The following is a 12,345-nucleotide window of genomic DNA, read 5'->3' on the forward strand; positions in this document are numbered from 1 at the left end:
ATTGTCCCAGGCCAATTCTCTAAACAACCTCTGTTTTCACGGCCTTCCTACTCTCACAGAAACAAAAAAAAAACAACGTTGAATCTTAGCTGGCGATCCCCCAAAGGAACACAAATAACTTTCTTTAGAGAAGCCAGTCCATTCCAAAGTACTCCCAGACATTGCTGCATAATAAACACGAAGAAGATTTCTTGGTGTGGTGGCTTGTTTGGAATGTGTGGTGATACACAGCTGTGTGCTGTCAACTCTGGGTTTAAGGTCTGTGCGGAGCTAAGAGGTGCCCCCAGAAAAGAAGGTTGTGTTTTGGTGGTTTGGTGATGACATTTGTGATGGTCACTTATCACAAAGTATTGAGATGAAAAAACTGTGCATAGCTGAGGTAAAATATAAAAATAAAAAATAAAGCACCATTGAATTACATTGACTCTATGACCTGTTTCCTCGTCTATAAAATGGGGACGTGAGTTCCCCCTTCACAGGTGTGGTAAGGATCAGTTGTGATGGTATCTGAAAATGCTTTGTAAACCAGGGAACACAGAGCACCATGCAAATAACAGGTGTCTCTTGCTTTCTTTTTAACCCCAGAAAACCACAGATTCCCAAGGGTTCTCTGCTGTGTGTCAAATTCTGAGCCATGTGTCAAATTCTGACCCAAAGAAGAAAGCAAAAGTGTTCTGTTCCACACATTGCATAGCTGTCATTCAACATTTACCAGAGATCCCACCAAAAACATTCTGACAAAACTGACATCACTCCATTTCTGAGCTGACACATAAATAGGTTGAATAATTCACCTGGAATCACACAGTAAACTGGCAGCAATTTTGGGATTATGAATCAGCCCTTTCCTCTGGCCTAGAATGTTCTGAACCACAGTGTTTCTCCAAGTACAAAAGCCACCTAGAAACCATAAAGTGCAAAGAAGTGGATCACAAGCTTTAGGATGTTTTCCCATTAATTTTTCATAAGCAATTTCTCCTCCTTCGAAATCTTTCCCTGTTTTTGTTAATTCATTGTGTGCCTGTCTCATTTCCCAAGCTTAGTGCTCTTGCCAGGTGTTTATGATGACTGTGCTAACCACAATAAATGGTGAAAGATGCCAAGAAAACTCCTCCCTATGTCCCCTTAGGAACAGCCTCATCCAGAAGCCCCCCGGGAAAGGCCTCAAAGACTTGAAGGGGACTAGCAGGAGGTAATGATGGTGGCAGGACTTAGAACCGTTTTTTGCTCTAGATTCTATATATTAGTCTCTTCCATGTCCAGCTCCTAGGCCAATGTCCTCTACATTTCTGAGCTGACATAGTAGATGCTCAGTATCTGAAGAATAAATACCAACAAATCATGGACTCAAAGAATCAGAAGAGCTGAATACAAGGACTTTGTGAAACTTTTATATGTCCTAATTCCAGAGACGTTCACACATAAAGGAGTTCAGCAAATGTTTGTAGATTGAAAGAAACCTTTCAACCAAAGACAGGTGGAAAGCCTGCACCTTTAAAAAAGTAAAGGCACCTCTCCCTTCTTAGCTACATGGTTTAGACCACAAACTTGTCATCAACCAGCCCTAACTTCACTCCTAGTTTGGCAGTTTAACTATAAAGACCTTGAGCAAGTTACTTAAACCCTCTGAGCCTCAAGAGGGGTTACAAAATATGACTACTGGTTGATACCTACCTCAAAGGCTTATGGTAGAAAAAAAATTTTTTTTGAGACAGAGTTTCGCTCTCGTTGCCCAGGCTGGAGTGCAATGGCACGATTCGGCTCACTGCAAGCTCCACCTCTGAGGCTCAAGCAATTCTCCTGCCTCAGCCTGCCAAGCAGCTGGGACTACAGGTGCCCATCACCACGTCTGGCTAATTTTTGTATTTTTAGTAGAGACAGGGTTTCACCATGTTGGCCACACTGGTCTGGAACTCCTGACCTCAAGTGATCTGCCTGCCCAGCCTCCCAAAATGCTGGGATTACAGGCATGAGCCACCATGCCCAGCCTGGTAAAATTTAAATATAGAAGGTGTTTGGCACTTGTTGGGCGCTTCATATGTGTTAGGTCCCTTCTCTCTATTCCAGTTATTCTCATCACTAAGGAAGAAGTGTCTCTCAGGCCATGCCAGAAATCCCAGGGCAAATCCAGCCCTTCCATGGATGAAATTTCCTTGCACAGTTGTTGCAATTAAAGAACCACATACAAGGTAGTTCTTTACCATTTAGTTGAAGAGAAGTGGATGCAGCAAGAAAGCTATAGGTGGCTAGGCATGGTGGCTCACGCCTGTAATCCCAGCACTTTGGGAGGCCAAGGCAGGAGGATCATTTGAGCCTAGGCAACATGGCAAGACCCCACCTCTACCAAAAAAAAAAAAAAAAGTTAGCCAGTTGGTGCGCACCTATGGTCCTGGCTACTCTGGAAGAGACTGAGGCAGGCAAATCACTTGAGCCCAGGAGGTAGAGGCTGAGCCATGTTTATGCCACTGCACTCTAACCTGGGTAATAGAGCAAGACTCTGTCTCAAAATAAATAAATAAACAAAAGAAAAAAAAGAAAGCTTTAGGTGAATAGGTAAAATGGAGAGTTGGTTTTTGTCTCAACATAGGGATGGAGTTTTTATATGTGCGAAAAAATAAAAAGAGATTGGTGCCGGTTGGCTGAGCGCGGTGGCTCACACCTGTAATCCCAGCACTTTGGGAGGCCGAGGCCGGCGGATCATGAGGTCAGGAGTTCGAGACCAGCCTGGTCAATATGGTGAAAACCCATCTCTACTAAAAATACAAAAAATTAGCCGGGCATGGTGGCAAGCGCCTATAGTCCCAGCTACTCAGGAGGCTGAGGCAGAAGAATCGCTTGAACCCAGGAGGCAGAGATTGCAGTGAGCCAAGATCACACCACTGTGTTCCAGTCTGGGCAACAGAACGAGACTTCGTCTAAAAAAAAATAAATTAAAAGAGATTGGTGCTGGCCACAGTCTGGGAGTTCTGTCATACTGAACCCAGGACAGGAGCCTGGAGGTCTAAAATGTAATTAATCTGAAACCAGAGGCCAGGCTTTGGAAAAGGGACTTTATCTTGTTGGTTCGTGTTTTCCATGATTTATTTCTCTCTTCTTTTTCCTTTCATTAACTTCTTCTCTTATTTAGTAAAATTCTTTCAGAAAAGGCCAGTCTGTCTCATATTCTAAGGAGGGCCTGGGTTTTAAAGGCAGAGGAACATAACCCAAGAGAAGTGTAGACATATGATGGCAAGAATCAAAGCAGAAGAGCCCCAAGGAGAAAGGAAACAGAATTGGGAGTTCTGTAGCTTCTCTAGTCACAGAGATGGTTCTTCCATAGATTCCCTGTGCAAAAAACATGAAATCCCTAAAGGTCTTGGTTTCGGGCAGTATGTGTTTCCGGATCCCATAGTTCCCTCATGCCCTCACAGGGGAGCTAGCTCAGCCATTTGGCTGCTTCCACAAGAAGGTTCCTTCTCTAGTAACATTACCTTTAGGTAGTATAAAAGAGACTAAGTCATAATGGGGACAGAAATGAGCCTCTGGGTGGTTAACCTAACTGACCCTACTATTTCTCTTTTTTAACTACTGTAGATTTGAATAAGAAATGGTTGGCCAGGCACAGTGGCACACACCTGTAATCCCAGCACTTTAGGAGGCAAAGGCGGATCACCTGAGGTCAGGAGTTCAAGACCAGCCTGGCCAACATAGTGAAACACCATCTCTACTAAAAATACAAAAAATTAACTGGGCGTGGTGGCACATGCCTGTAATTCCGGCTACTCTGGAGGCTGAGGCGGGAGAATGGCTTAAACCCGGGAGGCGGAGGTTGCAGTGAGCCGAGATCGCGCCATTGCACTCCAGCCTGGGCAACAAGAGCGAAACTCCATCAAAAAAAAAGAAAGAAAGAAAGAAAGAAAGAAATGTTTGGTCCAGGCCAGGCGTGGTGGCTGACACCTGTAATCCCAGCACTTTGGGAGGCTGAGGTGGGCAGATCATGAGGTCAGGAGATCGAGACCATCCTGGCTAACATGGCGAAATCCCATATCCACTAAAAATACAAAACATTAGCTGGGTGTGGTGGCGGGCACCTGTAGTCCCAGCTACTCAGGAGGCTGAGGCAGGATAATGGCATGAACCTGGGAGGTGGAGCTTGCAGTGAGCTGAAATGGCACCACTGCACTCCAGCCTGGGCGAAAAGTGAGACTTCGTCTCAAAAAAATAAATAAATAAAAATAAATGGTTGGTCCGTGCAGTGGCTCACGCTCAGCACTTTGGGATGCTAAGGCAGGCGAATCACCTGAAGTCAGTAGTTTGAGACCAGACTGGCCAGCATGGCGAAACCCCGTCTCTATTAAAAATACAAAAATTAGCCAGGCATGGTGGCGCGCACCTGTAATCCCAGCTACTTGGGAGGCTGAGACAGGAGAATCGCTTAAACCTGGGAGGTGGAGGTTGTAGGGTCAAGAAAAAGAATCAATGGGAAGTGCTGAAGGAATGTTACAGGGAGTAAGGTGTTTGTATAGATGATTCAGACTGCAGTACAGAGAGTGGATTAGAAAGGGTGGAGATTCCAGACCAGATCAGTTGGGAGGTTGGTGAGAAGGGGTGGTGGTCTGGCCTAGGGTAGAGGCAGTGGGTTATGATAAGTAGATGGTTTTAGAGAGATGTAGGAGGCAAGAGGTATCGGATCTGGTGACTCTAGGGAGGCACGAGGTGAAAGGGTGGTGACAAGGCTTATGGGGAGCTGTAAGTAGAGATCAGTGAGTAAAGCATACAGGAGGAAAGGCAAGTTGGGGAAGAGGATAGTGGACAGGTTCTGTGCTGGAAGGGTTGTGTTCGAGGTGCCTTTGGAAATATCCAGGTAGATGTCTTCTCTTTGGGAAACAGTTGGATGAAAAGGCCTGGTGTTTAGGAGGGAGCTCTGAGCTGGAAATAGCCACTTCTGGTGTTACCATCAGCCCAGAGCCCAGCCAATCTAAGGAATAAGCCAAACCCTGGCCCCAGGGAAAGAAGCAGGTTCCCTGAGTCCTTCAGAATGGGTGGAAACAGGTTTGGCAGGTCAGGTTCAGGAGATCAGAGTCCAGGTGCAAATGTGCAAATAGGCAGAGCGTGGGCAGAGCCACATAAGCCACTGCCCAAGGCAGACCGGGAAGCCAAGGGGGAATGGCCTGTGCTGACCATCTCACTAGGACTAGCTAGAAAAATTGTCAGCAAGCATCCACAGAAGGTTCTGCCTCAACCCTCACTCCTTCTTCCCAGCCCTGAAAAGCAGCTGGGGTGGGGAGGGGGAGGGAAGATGGAAAGAACAGAAGGAGATGGAAAGGGACACAGCCTGAAAAAGCAAATCTGACTCATTCCTACCTCACCCTCTTGCCTCTAAGATGATGTAGTGGGTTGAATGGTGGCCCCCCAAAAGACATGCCCACCCAGAACCTGTGAATATGACCTTATTTGGAAAAAGGGTGTTTGCAGATATAATTAAGCTAAAGATCTCAAGATGAGATTATCCTGAGATTAGGATGGACCCTAAGTCTAATGACATGTGTCCTTATAAGAGACAGAAGAGGAAAGACACAGAGAAAAGGGGGCAGCCCTGTGAAGGGAGATGCAGAGATGGGACTTATGCAGCTACAAACCAAGGAGTGCCAGGGGTTGCCAGCAACCACTGGCTTGGGATGGATTGTCCCCCAGAGACTCCAGGACTAACCCTACTGACACCTTGCTTTCAAGCTTCTGGCCTGTAGAACTGTGAGAGAATGAATTGTTTGAAGCTACCCAATTTGTTGTAATTTGTTACAGGAGCCTTAGGAAACTCCTACAGATGGTATCCACCTTTCAATTTTAAGTAAACATAGAGTCATCCAGAAAACACTTAGAGCAGTATACAGTATACACAGATTAAGGGACACAGAAACAGAATAAGAGAATAAAGAGAAATACACAGAGAAAGAAGGGGAACCCCTCACCACTTTATCTAAGTCCTACTCAATCCCTTGAAACAGCTCAACATGTTTAACTCACCTTGGTTTGTCTCTCCTCCTAGCTGACATGGTTGGCTTAGTGCTAAGAGAAAAGGACACCTGGGGCCGGGCTCGGTGGCTCACGCCTGTAATCCCAGCACTTTGGGAGGCAGAGGTGGGTAGATCACGAGGTCAGGAGTTTGAGACCAGCCTGGCCAACATGGTGAAACCCCGTATCTACTAAAAATACAAAAATTAGCCAGGCGTGGTGGCAGGCACCTGTAATCCCAGCTACTCAGAAGGCTGAGGCAGGAGAATCGCTTGAACCCGGGAGATGGAGGTTGCAGTGAGCCAAGATTGTGCCACTGCACTCCAGCCTGGGCAACAGAGCGAGACTCCATCTAAAAAAAAAAAAAAAGAATAAATAAATAAATAAACAGATATGCTAGTATAGAATGATGAATGTTACAAGGAGAGTAAATCAAGATCAGAGAACAAAAAGTGATGATGGTGGTAAGGGAAGGCCTTTTGCATATGCTAAGAACTGAAAAGAAACTAAAATAATGAAATTGAGTGAACACTTGGGACATCTGGAGAGCATCATTCCAGACAGAGGGAAAAAGTGCAAGTTCCCCACATCAGGAAGCAGCCTGACCTGATCATGACATGGAAAGGCCAGTGTGGAGAGCAGATGGGGTCAGGGAGGTGAATAGGGTCAGGATCCCATAGGGACCGGTGGGCCATGGTAAAAAGTTTGGATTTTATTCTAAATATAGTGGGAAGCCTTTAGAAGGTTTTAAACATGGAATAATGGAGACTTAATTTGGTTTTTGTTTTGTTTTTGAGATGGAGTTTCGCTCTGTCACCCAGTCTGAAGTACAGTGCCTAGATCTCGGCTCACTGCAACCTCCACCTCCCAGGTTCAGATGATTCTCCTCCCTCAGCCTCCTGAGTAGCTGGGATTACAGGCATGCGCCACCATATCCCCGCTAATTTTTTTTTTTTTTCAGTAGAGATGGAGTTTTACTATGTTGGCCAGGCTGGTCTCAAACTCCTGACCTCAGGTGATCCGCCCACCTCAGCCTCCCAAAGTGCTGTGATTACAGGTGTGAGCCACCGTGCCGCGCCCTGGGGTTTTGAGTGTGTGTGTGTGTGTGTTTTGTTTTTTGTTTTGTTGTTTTTTTTTTTTAAGATGGAGTCTCACTCTGTTGCCCAGGCTGGAGTGCAGTGGCACCATCTCACCTCACTGCAACCTCTGCCTCTCGGGTTCAAGCCTTTCGCCTTGTTGGCCAGGCTGGTCTTGAACTCCTGACCTCAAGTGATCCACCCGCTCACTCCCAGAGTGCTGAGATTATAGGCGTCCACCACCAACCACAGCTTGATTTGTTTTTAAAAGCTCACTTGCCAGTGACGCAGTTTTAAAAAAAAATCAGCCGGGCACAGTGCCTCACGCACTTTGGGAGGCTGACGCAGGCAGATCACCTCAGGTCAGGAGTTCAAGACCAGCCTGGCCAAAATGGTGAAACCCCATCTCTACTAAAAATACAAAATTAGCCGGGCGTGGTGGCGTGCACCTGTAATCCCAGCTGCTCAGAAGGCTGAGGCGGGAGAATCGCTTGCACCTGGGAGGCGGAGGTTACAGAGCAAAACTCCATCTCAAAAAATAAAAATTAAAATTAAAAATAAAAAAAAATCACTTGGACTGCTGTGCAGAGTATGAACCCTCAGGAAGAGAAACAAGAAGGCTTGATAGGAGATTGACATAGTTCAAGGAAGAGAGAAGTAACAAAGACTTGGAGTAGAATGGTAGCTGTCATGGCCAATGGAGTTTTTTTTTTTTTTTTGAGATGGAGTTTCGCTCTTGTTGCCCAGGCTGGAGTGCAGCGGCTCAATCTCGGCTTACTGCAACCTCCACCACACCCCCCTGCCCGCCCCCCGCCCCGGGTTCAAGTGATTCTTCTGCCTCAGCCTCCAGAGTAGCTGGGATTACAGGCATGCGCTACCACGCCTGGCTAATTTTGTGTTTAGTAGAGATGGGGTTTCTCCATGTTGGTCAGGCTGGTCTCGAACTCCCGACCTCAGGTGATCCGCCTGCCTTAGCCTCCCAAAGTACTGGGATTACAGGCGTGAGCCACTGCGCATGGCCAGAGATATATTTTTTAAGGCAGAGCCAGCAGCTCTTACTGAAGGATTGAATATAAGAGATGAAATGGGAAAACAAACTATTTTTTTTTTTTGAGACAAGGTCTCGCTCTGTTGCCTAGGCTGGAGTGTTGTGGCATGATCTCAGCTTACTGCGGCCTCCGCCTCCCAGGTTCAAGCAATTCTCCCATCTCAGCCTCCAGAGTAGCTGGGATTACAGGCGCACACCACCACGCCTGGCTAATTTCTGTATTTTTAGTAGAGACAGGGTTTCACCATGTTGGCCAGGCTGGTCTCCAACTCCTGACCTCATGTGATCCAACCTCCTTGACCTCCCAAAGTGCTGGGATTACAGGCGTGAGCCACTGCGCCCAGCCCAAAACAAACTTGTTGGGACTCCCAGGTGCTTATAGACATCTGTTTGGAAATATTAGATAGACAACTGGATCTGGGCTCTGGAACTTAGCAGAGAGGCCTAGACTAGAGATACAAATCTGGGAGTCACCACCACATAGACAGTGGAGGAAGCTGGAGACTGGTGAGATTACCTGCCAGGAGAGGGAGTGTGGGTGGAGAAGAGGGCAGAGGCCTGAGCCCTGGGGCAAGCCAACATTGAGAGCAAAGGTTGGTTCTCTACTCTAGCTGCTCCAGGGGAACTACTGAGACAAGGCTGAGCTCCACCCCCAGAAATCCTGATTTAATTAGTTTGGAGTAGTCCATGGGTTTTAGTTTAAAAAAAAAAAGGCCAGGCACGGTGGCTCACGCCTGTAATCCTAGCACTTTGGGAGGCTGAGGCAGGCGGATTGCATGAGCTCAGGAGTTTGAGACCAGCCTGGGCAATATGGTGAAACCCCGTCTCTACTAAAATATGGAAAAAAAAAAAAAAAATAGCCGGGCGTGGCAGCGTGTGCCTGTAGTCTGAGCTACTTGGGAGGAAGGAGAATTGCTTGAACCCAGGAGGCGGAGGTGCAGTGACCTGAGATGATGCCACTGCACTCCAGCCTGGTGAGAGAGTGAGACTGTCTCAAAAAAAAAAAAAATTTTTTTTAAAGGCTGGGCGTGGTGCCTCATGCCTGTAATCCTAGCATTTTGGGAGGCCGAGGTGGGCAGATGGCCTGAGGTCGGGAGTTCAAGACCAGCCTGACCAACATGGAGAAACCCCATCTCTACTAAAAATACAAAATTAGCCAGGCGTGGTGGCACATGCCTTTAGTCCCAGCTAGTCCCAGCTAGTCCCAGCTACTTGGGAGGCTGAGACAGGACAATCGCTTGAACCCAGAAGGCAAAGGTTGCAGTGAGCCGAGATCATGCCATTGCACTCCAGCCTGGGTACCAAGAGCGAAACTCCAACTCAAAAAAAAAAAAAAAAAAAAAGTCCTCAGGTGATTCCACAGTGTAGCCAAGAATTGAGAACTATGCAGGTAGTGATCAGGAGGAGAGCCATAAAGAGAGACTAGGGAGCATTGAGGGAGGTGTGAAAAATGTCAGGGAAGTACCGGTCCCAAAAGCCAAGTGAAAAAGGGAGTGGTCCAACCGACAAACTGGAGCAAGAGTAATAAATCAACACTGGATTTGGCAAAGTGGTGGCCAATGAATACCAACTCCCCTGCCATCTTTCCTTGGTGGTTCTTGATTCTTCAGGTGCTAGGCAGCTCAAAATAAATTGGTAGGGTTGGCCCGAGATACCCAATGGTGTAGATGACTCCAAGGACACAGAGAGGGGACTCATGAATCCCCCACATCCCCTGCCAGACTGAGGAATAGAGACTAGAATTTGCTCTTTTTATCAGTTCCTTTTATCTTTATCTGTAGGTTTGTAGCTACTGCCCTTTCTATAAGAGACAGAGGGAAGTTTATTTGCACTCTTGATTTCAAAAAGGACTGAAAATGTTGGAGAGCTCAAAGCTAAACTTCGAAGTCCTAGATAAATAAATCATTGTTTATGTCTCCTTTTATCTCTGTAAATTTTTGGAGGAAAAAAGCATGAGTATTACAGAGACACTTCAAGGAGCTGCTTTTACAAAGCCAGGTCAGGACTGTATTATTAGTGGCAACTAATGCAATGTTTCACATTTAATTGCACAGATCCGAGCACTGAGCAGGGCACCTGGAGGCAGTTTGACCTTTTCGAGGCTTTGGTAAAGGACACCCAGAATCCGTCCAGCCAAACCCTGTCATTGGTTCCTTTCTGTAAGAGGAGACATAGTGTACATCTTCTGGAAGCCCTGACTCCCCCACCCTACCCCACCCCCTCCAGGCTTCTAGAACAATGAAGAAAAATCTGGACTGTGTTTTTTTTTCTTAATTTTTAAATTTTTATTTATTTATATTGAGACAAAGTCTCTCTCTGTCACCCAGGCTGGAGTGCAGTGGCGCGATCTCGGCTCCTCCCAGGCTGAAGTGCAGTGGTGCGATATCTGCTCACTGCAACCTCCGCCTCCTGTGTTCAAGCAATTCTCCTGCCTCAGCCTCCCGAGTAGCTGAGATTACAGGCGTGAGCCACCTCACCTGGTCTTTTCTTTTAAATTTTGTGGGTACAAAGTAGGTATATATATTTTGGACTGTGTTCTTGAAGGGTGGAGTCCATGTTAGAAGCTAGAATTCTGGAGGCAGAAGGAGGAGAGAAGTTTCCAGCGTTTCGTAGGGCCTCCTTCCTCTGCCCTTGATCTTGGCTGGCTCCTGAAATCTGGAAATCGGGTGCCCTTGTCCTCTGCTCTATACTCACATAGAGCCTAAGTCAGACCTTTTCTAACGGGCCCTGAAGTCTCCCCATGAGGTCAGAGCAATGCTGAAGGTAAGAGTTGAACACTCTGCGGCCTTGGTGCTTCTACCTCTTCCCATTCCCCCCACCAATACAGCCCCTCAAAGGCCCCTCAGATCTGGGCTGGCATGGGGACCACTTGCTTATCATACTGACTCCCTCCAGGAGTGGCTTTCTGGCTGAAGGTTGCAGGGCTCAAGACTGACTTCTCCATCTTGGTCTAGCTTTACCCAAAGCGTCTGCAGCATCGGGCAGGCTGGGAGACTTGAGGGAGGGAGTGACTCCCGGCCAGTGGCATGTTGCTGGGATCGGATGCATTATTTATGATGCTGGTGTCAGCATGGCTCCCAGGCACTGGGGGAAATGGAAAAGGCACTTGGGCCAGTGCTGATTAAACTAAATATTTAAACAGGACTGAGGAGGCAAAACCCATTTTTCTTCAGTAAGGCAGAGAGCGTCACAAATGACTTCAAAGCTGGGCACTTGGTAAACACTTTCCAGAGCATAAGGGAAAGCTGGGGGCCCTGGTCTAGGGCTCTCCTCCAGAATCAGCTCCCAGCTTCCTCTCTGGAGCAGATCTATAGGCTTTCGGGAGACTGGAGTAGGAGTACAGGAGGGGAGATAGAGAAGCAGAAGAATGAGACTGGGAGACACCCAAACTGTCAGGCTGGCTGCATGCCTCAGGCTGCTTTTTTTTTTCCCCAGGGAGCTCCATCTCCTTTTCTCTCTTTTTTTGTTTGTTTGTTTGTTTGTTTGTTTGTTTGCTTTTGTTTTTTGAGACAGAGTCTCGCTCTGTCGCCCAGGCTGGAATGCAGTGGCACTGTGTCGGCTCACTGCAACTTCCATCTCCTGGGTTCTAGCAATTCTCCTGCCTCAGCCTCCTGAGTAGCTGGGATTACAGGCGCCCACCACCATGTCTGGCTACTTTTTATATTTTTAGTAGAGACAGGGTTCCACCATGTTGGCCAGGCTGGTCTCGAACTCCTGACCTCAGGTGATCCACCCTCCTTGGCCTCCCAAAGTGCTGGGATTACAGGCGTGAGCCACCGTGCCTGGCCTTTTCTTTCTTTCTTTCTTTTTGAGACGGAGTCTCGCTCTGTTGCCCAGGCTGGAATGCAGTAGCACCCTGTTGGCTCACTGCAAGCTCCGCCTCCCAGGTTCATGCCATTCTCCTGCCTCAGCCTCCCAAGTAGCTGGGACTACAGGCGCCTGCCACCACACCTGGCTAATTTTTTTTTTTTTTGTATTTTTAGTAGAGATGGGGTTTCACCGTGTTAGCCAGGATGGTCTCGATCTCCTGACCTCGTGATCTGCCCACCTCGGCCTCCCAAAGTGCTAGGATTACAGGTGAGAGCCACTGCGCCCGGCTCTCTTTTTTTTTTTTTTTTGAGGTGGAGTTTCGCTCTTGTTGCCCAGGCTGGAGTGCAATGGTGCAATCTCAGCTTACCACAACCTCCGCCTCCTGGGTTCAAGCAATTCTCCTGCCTCAGCCTCCCGAGT

The 12,345-nt window shown here is 47.4% G+C and overlaps 1 protein-coding gene across 3 annotated transcripts in view; it reads right to left on the minus strand.

Moving 5' to 3' along the window:
* The window catches only part of MTA3 (metastasis associated 1 family member 3), a 281,381-nt gene that overhangs the window by 210,086 nt on the left and 58,950 nt on the right, over positions 1–12,345 (minus strand). The gene's annotated exons all lie outside the window — the stretch shown is intronic.

The sequence above is a fragment of the Pan troglodytes genome, chromosome 12, assembly GCF_028858775.2.
Source record: "Pan troglodytes isolate AG18354 chromosome 12, NHGRI_mPanTro3-v2.0_pri, whole genome shotgun sequence".
NCBI lineage: Eukaryota > Metazoa > Chordata > Mammalia > Primates > Hominidae > Pan > Pan troglodytes.